This window comes from Cervus canadensis, chromosome 10 (assembly GCF_019320065.1).
Source record: "Cervus canadensis isolate Bull #8, Minnesota chromosome 10, ASM1932006v1, whole genome shotgun sequence".
Taxonomy (NCBI): Eukaryota; Metazoa; Chordata; class Mammalia; order Artiodactyla; family Cervidae; genus Cervus; species Cervus canadensis.
The window spans coordinates 80,075,736-80,087,874 of record NC_057395.1 but is presented as its reverse complement, the minus strand read 5'-3'; positions in this window follow the sequence as shown (position 1 = coordinate 80,087,874).

The window sequence follows — 12,139 nt, the reverse complement described above, 5'->3', positions numbered from 1 at the left end:
ACATGACCTCGGCTTCACAAAGAGAAGGGACCATAGGGGAAGGCCTGTTTTATCCCAGGCAGGCAGGAGCCAGGCTAAGGTGGCAGTCTATGGCAAAGGCAGAAAGACTGCCTGGTGGGGCCTGGACCACAGAAAGCCTGAGAGGACGGAGACCAGTTAGAAAGTTACTGGGACAATGGTCCTCCTCCCATCCCAATCTTGGTGTGGTTTTTTTTTATGAGGACTTTTAAAAACTTATTTTTATTTATTTATTTGGCTGCACCTTGCCTTGGTTGCAGTGCATTGGATCTTCAGTCTTCATTCCCGTGTGAGTCAAACTTAGTTGCAGCATGTGGGATCCAATTCCCCAAGCAGGGATAGAACCCGGGGCCCCTGCTTTGGGAGCTTGGAGTCTTCACCCCTGGACTACCAGGGAAGTTCCTGCCATCCCAGTCTTAACATGGCTAAAACCAAATCCACAGTCTTCCAACATTATCCCCTTCCAGTATTTCCAAAACGTATCACTTAGCATGTTTTTAGCTGAAAATAGCATAAACTTCAGCCACCAGAATCTCAGGTCAAAGGCATTATTGCTGCTGATGAAATTTAAGATGCCATTAATTTTAAGGGATGCTACCACTTTATGCCCTAGTAAGGAAGGAAAATTTCTACCAACTTAACTTTTCATGCCAATGGCCAACCATAATAAATTTTCATAGTTTCACTGAGGTATAGTTGACATTCAGCTATAAAGCACAAATATAATAAAGCATAAAATTTCTTCAGTTCTGACAAATGTGTACACCCTGTGAAATTATCACAACTCTGAATATTCATTGAAAAGACCGATGCTGAAGCTGAAGCTCCAATACTTTGGCCACCTGACGTGAAGAGCTGACTCATTGGAAAAGACCCTGATGCTGGGAAAGACTGAAGGTGGGAGGAGAAGGGGACGACAGAGGATGAGATGGTTGGATGGCATCGTTGACTCAATGGACATGAGTTGGAGCAAACTTCAGGAGATGGGGAAGGACAGGGAAGCCTGGTGTGCTGCAGTCCATGGGTCTCAAAGAGTTGGGCGTGACCTAGCAACTGAACAGCAACAGTGAACAACCAGGATAATGGACGTGCCCACCGTCCCCCCAAGCTTCTCGTGCCCCCTCAGACCGCCGTGCCACAGAGGTCATCGCTTTGCAATATATAAATGTACCAAATTAGCATCTGTGTACCTTAAGCTTATACTACATTAGGTGTCAATTGTATCTCAATAAATCTAGGGGGAAATGTATTTTTATATACATATTTGACTATAGCCTACTTTTTCCTTCTCCTTCTATGGAGACTTGTACAGTTTGATACACTTAGATCTAGTCATTAAACTACTGAATTGTATTCTATCATATAACAATAATACATTTTATTTCTCTTTTTTCATTGCTGGGCACTTAAATTATTTCTATTTTATCCCTTCACAAGTAATAGACATTAGATTGTTGGCCCTGAAATAAGATCATCACAGCAATATCTTCCTAAAAAAAAATCTAAAAATCACTGACATCCAGTGACGCTCAACATCAGAATTCCTAAAGAATATAGATGCTTGTGGGCTCTTTTTAATGAAATCAAATGCTCGGTAGACTTTCTAAGGAGCTAGAGTAATAAAAAAAAAAAAGTTGGTTTTGCAGAAGTTCTGCAGTGAGAATAAAAGCTAAACTAATATATTTTAAATATTTCTTTGATTTCCCTTGGCTTCAAACGTTAAGTCTCACATGGGTCCATTTAAATAATCGCAAACATGTAACTATGAATGATAGAAGCAAGAAGATGTAGGACCCTGCACTGGTATTTTAGCTTGGAGAAAGATAACATTTGGTCTTCCTTTTGAAGTGGCTTCAACAAAGTCATGTTCCATTTGCATATAGAATAAAATCCTTTGGCTTACAAGGTCATGCATGGCCTCAGGTCCTCACGTGCTTCTTACCTTGGCTCAACCCCCACTGTCCACCAAGAACTTCTTCCTGTTCCCAAAATACGCCAGACTCACTCACTGCTTAGCATCTTAGTGCCTGCTTGTTCCTCTCTGCCACACACTCTTCAGATTTTCACATGGCTGACTCTTATCACTCATTTCTCAGCCTGTATCAACTCCTCTGAGAAGCCTTCCTTGATATGAGTCCAAATTAACTCCCTTCTTCCAACCAAGACACTTTCCCTTGGAAACTTTTTTTTTCCAAAACTCATGGCAGAAATTGAAGTTATCTTGTCTCATGATGTACTATTGGGTCTCCTGTCTGTTCTCCGACCCCCAGTAGTAGATTGAGCACAAGTCAGGATCTTTCTAATTTGTCCATGGAGGGCCTCAGTGCCTGGTGCAACGCCCAGCATTGCTGGATGAATGAATGAGATGCAGGTTGTTATTTGATATTACATGTGTCTTGAGATGTTCAACAAACAATGGAAAATCAAAATAACATCTGCATTGCGGTCTCCCGTGTATCTTCCTCCAGGGCAAACCATTCGTAGTAGCTGCGTTGCTTTACATGAATGTTAAACATGAATGGACAGTGCTCACGAGAGAGCTGTACAGAAAGGCACCGTTCATTACAGTAAGAACTCTGTAAAAACAATCAACAACTATCTCCTTTGGAGTTGAGCAGATTTGGTCTGAATTTCCACCCTCACCCCGACTCTGTTGCTGAACCAGTGGTTCGCCATGGGGTTGACTTTGCCACCCAGGAGACATTTGTCTAGACACGTCGTGGTTTTCACAGCGCTTGAGGGTGGGGAGCTGCTTGCTTTTAGTACGTGGAGACCAAGGATGCTACAGAACACCCTACTGTGTACAGGACAGCCTCACAACAAAGAATTATCCAGCCCCACAGGCCAAGAGCATGGAACATGGGAAACTCGGCTCTAACAAATCATCTAGTCTCCCCTGTAGCTGTTTTCTCAGATGTAAATTGGCAACAAACAGCATCAACCACCAAGCCAAGCAGGATCCTGCCTTAGGGCCTTTGCACTTCCTCTGGCTACAGCGCTGTACAGTGTAGAAATTGGGGGAAAAGGGTCGAAGTGACCAAAAACTGGGTCTTCATAAGTTTACAAACACACATTGTTTTTATTGTGAACATCACATATGAACAGCTCATTACTTGTTTCTGTTTATTTTTATAATTATTTATTAAGACACCTGACACCTTCTATGGCAGAGTTTCTTCTTCCTTATCTTTGAACCCTTAGTTCCTAATAGAGAGTCTAGCAGATACCTTAACAAACATGGTCTGAATTTTTTAAATATTGAATTATCTAAAACATCTACTTCGCTCTCCCTTTGACCTTTTCTCTCAAGATTAGTTTGCCACTCCTATCAGTGGTGTCCGCTATATGTTTATGTTCCTCTTTATTATTTTTATACATTACCTTGCTAGTCTCTTAAGTCAAGGACTGCATTACGTGACACAGAAACTGATGGTCTGCACCCTTGCCCGTCTCTGTCCTCATCTTCTGCCTCCCTCTGTCTGGCTCCCTGGCCTTCCTGCTCTTTCCTGACCAGCCGAGCAGGAGCCTGCCTCGGGGCCTTTGCACGTCCTCCGGCTCCAGCACTCCTCACTTCCTGGACATCAGCATGAGATCTTAATCCTCATTTTTCTGACTATGATGGGGTTGAGCGTTGTCCCCATATGCTTACTTTCTATCCACGTTTTATATTCTGTGCAATGTTTGTTTATGTCTTTTGCCCATATTTTCACATAGGAATTTTTTTGTTAATGTATTCCAGACAACAAATTTTTGTCAGTGTGTTATCAAAGGGGTCTGGGGTTGTCTTTTCTTTTTCTTTATGGGGTCTTTTATTAAACAGAAGTTTAAATTTTCATTGGAGTCAAATTATGGGTCATTTTTTTCATTTTTGTGTCTTAAGAAATCCTTCAGGATCCTAACGTCAAACACACTCTATTTTCTTCCACAAGTTTTAAAGTTTTACTTTCCACAGTGAAGTCTTGAACTCATCACAAATGATAATGTTATTGGGAGAGAGGGGTGCCGTGGAAGATCGAAATCCAGTTCCTTCTCTTCCGTGTGGACACTGCTATAGTAGCCCTGTTCTCCATCAGCCGCGTCTCGTCTGTCAGAGATCTAACTTCCCCACCTGGGTCAGAGGCTGAATGCTAGACAGCAACCCCTGCACCCTCAGCTCACGGCTTCAAGAACCGGCATCTCTTCGAGCCCTAAACCCAGACCCATACACTCATTCATCCTGAGTTATTCCTCCTCCTACATTCTCTTGCCTCAACAGTTTTTGATTTATGTACTTTGATGCTCTTTGATTTTATGCATAAAGATACATGACCATATGGAGGAGGAAGTGGCAACCCACTCCAGTATTCTTGCCTGGGAAATGCTACGGACAGAGGAACCTGGCGGGCTACAGTCCATGAGGTTGCAAGAGTTGGACATGACTTAGCGACTAAACCACCACAACCACCATATGACCGTATTTTTTTGGAGTTGGGCGAGGGTTTCCCAAGTGACTCAGTGGGTAAAGAATCTGTGGTCAGTGCAGGAGACACGGGTGGAAAAGAACCCGCCTGCCAATGCAGGAGATGCAGACTCCATTCCTGGGTCGGGAAGATCCCCTGGAGGAGGGCATGGCAGCCCACTCCAGTATCCTTGCCTGGAGAATCCCATGGACAGAGGAGCCTGGCGGGCTGCAGTCCAGGGGGTCACAAGACTCGGACACGACGGAGACGAGCATGAGGCTTCGATTGGCACACAGCTAAACGCATCTTTTCCTCAGATAGCTTAATCCACTTTCATTTTTAACATTTATTGTTGTGTTTGATCTTCTTAATGTCTGTTGTCTGATTTTATGCTCATTTTGTTATTCATCTTTCCGCCTTTTGTCTATAAAAGCTATAGACAAAGCTTTTTAATTTTTAATAAGGCTGATTTTTAAAAACATGTTGTTGATACCTGATACCATCTACACCAACACAACTTCCTGTCTACTTTAACATGACTCTCTTAAGCCAGGAAATTCCTGCCCGGGAAAATGAAGTTGCAAACCTTTACTATTTCTTTCAGGAGCTTGCTGAAAATCCATGTATCTGAACACTAGACTATTCACCTTGTTCTCTTCAGTACAAGGAACAGAAGCCTATTAAATAACAGATTACTCAAGTGGATTCACCAAATTATTGTGTATTTACTATAGATTCACTTCAAAATCTTCACTTCTCTGCATCCATCAATCTTCAACTATCATACCGCACACTTTGCAAAATCCCATTCAGGTCCCTGCACTGAAAGATCTACCTTAAATCAGATCAAAATGCCCTCAAGGTCTCTCCCACTCTGGGCTTTTCCATCTAGAGATGCTCCGAGACTGCCCTCTGTTCAGCACTGCCATGAACAATGAACTCGCCTTTGTCGGATCTGCAGGTGATGTTGATGGTCTGTCTCTTTGGGGAGTCAGCTGTCAACACTATCTTATTTTTATTCCCTCAGCAGTTAGTTTTATAATTTTATGCATGTATTTTTCATTTCTATGTCAAAATTTCTTGAAGTCGAACTTTCTGTAGAAGATAAAGATGCCAGCAATTTTTATTTTCCTGAAACCTGACCCCCTCTCCTGTTTTTTTTCAATAATAAGATATAATATGGAAATATAATGACAAATATGATGATTTTACATTATACATGCTCCCTCAATAATTATTTTTGATATTTGTATTAGATTGTATAAATACATAAACATCCATGATGGAAATTTGAGTACTTTTGTTTTATATCAGCTCCTTTCTACCTCTTCTGTTATCTATTACATAGCATCTATATAATGTGAGATTTTTGATCCATAGATTTATTCTTCATTTTTTGCACCTTCTCTTTTAAAAATTATTTTTGAAATTTAATGTTACTATTACATTTAAACCCTATTATTAAATTGCACCTCTCTTGATCACTGACAGTTTAAAAAAACTGTCATTTTCTTTCTCTGAAATTCTTCGATTCATTCTTTTGGGTAGCAGGAAGGTGTCTTTGATTTTATTTTTAGCAAGAGGACCTACATTTTCTGCCATCAGAATGACCTCATGAGCTTAAATGCAAATCAGACAAAGGCCACGTGAGGGATACAGAATTCTGCTGGATATCATTCTTAACACCACCTCAATTATATGAATTTGAGAATATTTATTTTAAATAAAACAAGTAAATAAGTAAAATATTTATTTTAAAAACGAGCTCACTGAGTGGGCAAGTGTTTATTCTGGGGTTGTTGCTGGTGTTGTTGTTAAGTATTTCTGTCGTGTCCGACTCTTTGCGACTCCATGAACTGCGGCATGCCTGCAGGCCTCCCTGTCCATCACTATCTCCCAAAGCTTGCTCAAACTCATGTCCACTGAGTTGGTGATGCCATCCAACCACCTGTCATCCACCTCTCCTGCCGTCAATCTTTCCTAGCATCAGGGCCTTTTCCAAAGAGTGAGCTCTTTGCAAAGAGGCCAAAGTATTGGAGCTTCAGCTTCAGCATTAGTCCTTCCAATGAATATTCAGGACTGATTTCCTTTAGGATGGACTGGTTTGATCTCCTTGCTGTCCAAGGGACTCTCAAGAGTCTTCTCCAGCACCACAGTTTAAAAGCATCAGTTCTTCAGTGCTCAGCCTTCTTTATGGTCCAACTCTCACATCTATACATGACTACTGAAAAAAAATCGTAGCTTTGACTATACAGACCTTTGTTGGCAAAGTGATATCTCTGCTTTTTAATACACTGTCTAGGTTTGTCATAGCTTTCCTTCGAAGGAGCAAGTATCTTTTAATTTCATGACTGCAGTGATTTTGGAGCCCAAGAAAATAAAGTCTCTCACTATTTCCATTTTTTCCCCATCTATTTGCCATGGTATGATGGGACTGGGTGCTATGATCTTAGTTTTTTGAATGTTGAATTTTAAGCCAGCTTTTTCACTCTCCTCTTTCACCTTCATCAAAAGGCTGTTTATTTCCTTTTCACTTTCTGCCATTAGGGTGGTGTCACCTGCATATCTGAGGCTATTGATTCCACCTTGAGCTTCATCTAACCCAGCACTCCACATGCTATATTCTGGAGTAGAAATTATATTTATATGTCTTTATAATTCTACTGTGTTCATAAGTCTGAGTTAGCAAGGACTGATATGTGCTTCAAGATGGGGAAAAAAGAAGCAAAAATCAAATCAAATCAGTGATTTGGGTAAAAGTTACAGAATCTGTAAACAGACACGTGTGCAAGTGCTCAGGTGCCTCCTTTTTGCAGCCCCAGGAATTTTAAGGCAAATTAAAATTTGCCTGTCAGTCTCCTGGAATTTTCCAGGCAAAAATACTGGAGTGGGTTGCCATGCCCTTCTCCAGGGGATCTTCCGAGCCGAGGGAACAAACTCACATCTCTTGTGCCTCCTGCATTGGGAGGCAGATGGGTTCCTAACCACTAGCGCCACCTGGGAAGCCCAGTAAACAGATACTTGCTGTCAGTCGCTCGTTAGTGTCAGACTCTGCGATCCCGTGAACTGCAACATGCCAGGCTTCCCTGTATGAATTAGCAAATATGTATAACTTGAATTTGGGAAATCAGGCAATTTGATCACATCCTGGAATTATGCAGACATGACCAGTAGACTATAAAATAGATCTCAATGAGTTTCAGCAGAACAGTCACTAAAAACCCAGGTAGCTTTCTGAATGTAATCTCTGGTCATGAATAAATCCAGTAAATTGAAAGCTTAATTATATTACTGAAATATGAACACAATAAACTTTAAAATTAAGTATAAAAATTTTGAGAGTAACAAACTCATAGCATTAACATTTTTTTCCCTGTAAATACTGAATCTGTACGCACTTTATAAATATGCATTTGAAACTATTTAAGAAAAAAGACTTTAAATTTTTGTAAGTTTAAACATTAGTAAATGAAAAAGGCTTGAGAATTACTCTAGAAGGTTGTTTTCATTAATTCAGTCTCTTCGGGGTACTTAGAGCAAATAGATTAACTTTCTAAAAGCTGTTTAAAATATTTGAGATGTTCTAGCTTGGAAAGGCCCAATATTTGTCAAAGATCCATTAGAAGTCGTCACTAATAATATCCGCAGGATTTAAAACTAGAATAATAGATTAGTGTGATATGCTTCAAGACTAAGCTAGAGTTCGTTTTCCTTTCACAACTTTAATAAGTTGAATACCTATTTTTAAAAAATAAAATGCTTTTGGACTTCCCTGGTGGTGCAGCGGTTAAGAATCCACCTGTCAGTGCAGGGGACACGGGTTCTATCCCTGGTCTGGGAAGACCCCACATGCTGCAGGGCAGTCAGGCCTGTGCACCACAACTAAAGCCCACCCCAGAGCCGAGCTCCACTGCAAGACACGTCACCGCAACAAGGAGCCCAAGCAGCCAAAAGTAAATAAATAAATACAGGTTTCTACAAGAAATGAACCATTCTAAGCAAATAAACAAAACTACTTCTGGGTAGTATTTTCTATATGTCCATGCATCCCTTGAGGGCACCGAAGAATCCTTAGATAAATATATGCTTCCTTTCATGTTGCTCATCAAGCATTTAATCATTAAACATAGATTTATTAAATGCTTCTTATCATCTATGTAATGGGCAAAACACTGGGGATACAGTGAGAAATGAGGAAGGCTTACTAGCAATACGTTCACACAGACACACATAATTTTGTGTTCTTGTAAGTTTTGTAAGAGCAAAATGTCTACACATAATTAAATTAGACAGCTGCTCTTTGGGCTTCTTTGGTGGTGCAGTGATAAGGAATCTACCTGTCAATAGAACAGATGTGGATTCGATCCCTGGGTTGGGAAGATCCCCTGAAAAAAGAAATGGCAACAACTCCACATTCTTGTCTGGGAAATCTCATGGACAGAGGAGTCTGGCGGGCTACCGTCCACGGGGTCTCAAGTGTTGGACGTAACTTAGCAACTAAAACCAACTAGCACAACAATTAATACACCCTGCATTCTCATTCCTCTTTCGATGGGAACTAGGCTTCCCTTGTGGCTCAGCTGGTAAAGAATCCGCCTGCAATGCAGGAGACCTGGGCTGGGAAGATCCGCTGGAGAAGGGAACCGGCTACCCACTCCAGTACTCTGGCCTGGAGAATTTCATGGACAGAGGAGTCTGGTGGGCTACAGTCCATGGGGTCGCAGAGTCAGACACGACTGAGCGACATTCACTCACTCGTGAGAACTTCAGAATTCTTAAATCCACAGTGGACAAGCTGAGTAGCGGCGTATTAAATCACATCTCAGCCCCTCTGACATGTCCTGTCCTGACGGCGTCTGTGAACCAGACAAAAGAACACGCGAAACTGCTCACAAAACAGAAACAGCCAACCACAGTAGAAGAAAAACCCAAGTTTCCTCCAGTTCTCTCGCTAGAAAATAATATGGCAAAATCCCTGTCACAGGAACAGAAGAATGATATCAGTGATATCAAAAGATATGCCCACACACACACAAAAAAAAAATGTAGGGAAAGAGTACTACAGAGGGGTGAATCAGTTAATTTTTTTTTTTTTAAGTATTATTTTTCTGGACTTTGTGACATGTGTGGGTTTTTTAAAGTCAGCTTTAAAATCAATTGTGACTCATGATTTTTAATGGTTTATTACTTATTTCATGTTTTCTTTGCTTATTGTAAGTATTTGCCCTATATCTAAAGCTTTTCTCATAATTTTATATACATCTTTTTAAGAGGGCTAAAGTCATTATAAAAGCTCCAGACCTCAAAAACCAGGATCTGGGAAACCTCCCCGGTGGTCCAGCGGCGGACTCCACCCTCCCAGCACCGGGGGCCCAGGTTTGATCCCTGGTCAGGGAACTAGATCCCACAGGCTGCAACTAAAGATCCTGCAAGCCACAGCTGAGACCTGGCACAGCCAAATAAATAAAGAAATATTAAAAAAAAAAAACAAAAAACCAAAAAAACCCACCAGGATCTATCACTACCAGTGACCCAAAGAGCTGAAGCTCCTGGGTTAACGGAACTTGGACTGCAGCGGGAATGTGTTTGTTCCTCGCCTTTTAACAGTAATAGTGTTGGCCTAGATTTTTGCTTTTTTAAATCTTTTTTTTAAACGCCTAAATCTGTAGGGGGGGGGGGGCGGGAATCATTTCATTTAATTCTGGGTTTAGATTGTAGATGACTGGCATAATGGGAAATAGAAGATCACTCGGCAAAGAGAGGTAGTTCACCATTGTGACACTGGACCAGAGAAAGTGCTCCAGGGAACACAACTCGGGCTCCACAGCACACTCTCTGTTGGCTGACTCTAACTCTGATCCTTGACCCTGAGCTGTTACAAGTCGCAGTTGTGATAACTGATAGACGTGCCGAGCATGTCTTATTGGGAAGAGGTTCAGACTATCTTCACTCCCCCACCCACTGCACCCCCCGGGTTTTGTCTTTGCTCGCAGTTCATCTCAGCATTCCTTTACTCAGTGCTATTCTGATTTTCTCTTTGAACCAGTTATAATATCAGCCTGGGCCCCTCCTGTGAGTACAATAAAATCTTTAATGTACATGTTCATTTTGAATCTGTATGTAAGTCATGAGTGTACCTCTTCCTGGAAATTATCTTTCAAAAATGGTCAGGGCTGTCAAATTCTCTCTCTCCCAGAAGAGAAAGTTGCAGCCAGCCTGAATTTTGTCTCTTTATAGATTATGTGGTTTTTCCCTCTAGATGCCTAAGTTATTCTTCTTTATCCTTGAAGATACATGTCATTATAGATGAATGGTCTTTGTTTTGAGATGGTGAATTAAAAAAGAGTTGAAAAAAAAAAAAACAGAGTTGATAAAGCCTCCAACTTAAGCCAAACTTTTAAAAAATCATTCTGATTATCTTAACTATTTGTGAATTCTCTGGCTCAGTGGACTTTGTGGATGTTATTGAATATCACTGAAATGCAACAGACTTCTGATTTTTCACATTAAAAGCGTTGAGCTATTTTAGAGTTAGACAAGAGGCAGGGGACACTGTCCAAGCCCACATTCCTGTGCAGTTATTTTATTTCCTGCCCACTCAGACTATTTTGATCCCTTCTAATGGTATTATTGTCTTAAATTTCAAGGATAAATTTAAAAAATCATGTGTACTATGATGTTATTTTGATCCAAGAGTTGTTCTCCAGACAGATTATTTGAGATTGTTGCAATGCTGTCAATAAAGCTTATGTGTCTCATAATGATGCAGTTTATGGAAGTCTTAGGCTTAAAGCACACATAGTTAGCATAGTCAGACTATACGTTTAAATAAACAGGAATGTTTATTTTCAGAAAATAAGTGCACTGCTTCAAACCTGCTATTTTTCTACACCCATAATTTCTTTTTCAAAATTGTGTTTCATGTATCACTTCCCCTTTATATTTTTTAATAAATGTATACAATTCCATAAAAGATGAATGATTGGCTTTATTTCTGTGAATCACATGACAAGTTGAAATACATCAAGACTGAATCAATTCTATAGCTAGGAATAGTGGAGTTCAAGTTTTGGACTGATATCACCTTAACGTTATCCTCGAGTGTAGAAATCTCTGCTTGCTACCAGGGTTAAACTTTGTAAAATGTAGATATATCATAAGACTATCTAGAAAAAATTCTTTCAGGACAAAGTCCACAATATAAAGTTAAGTGACAAAAAAAATGAGAGAGACAAAAATCCTATCTACTTTCACATTATAATAAACCAAAATTAAAATAAATACATTGTGTTAATTTACATATTTTTTAAATATTTATTTTTATTTATTTATTTGACTGGATGAGGTCTGAGTTGCAGCAGACGGGATTTTTGTTGCAGTATGTGGGATCTAGTTCCCTGGCCAGGGATGGAAACTGGGCCCCCGGCATTGAAAGCACAGCGGCTTAGCCACTGGACCATCAGGGGAGTCCCTACTGAATTATTTTTAAAAGACAAAGTGAAAGTGAAAGTGAAAAGTGAAAATCTCTCAGTCGTGTCCGACTCTTTGCAACCCCATGGACTATATAGTCCATGGACTTCTCTAGACCAAGAAATACACATAAAACACAAAAAGCTTTACTTTGAATGTCAAGATTAAAAGTGACTTTAATTTTCATATTTATACTTTTCTATACTTAAAGT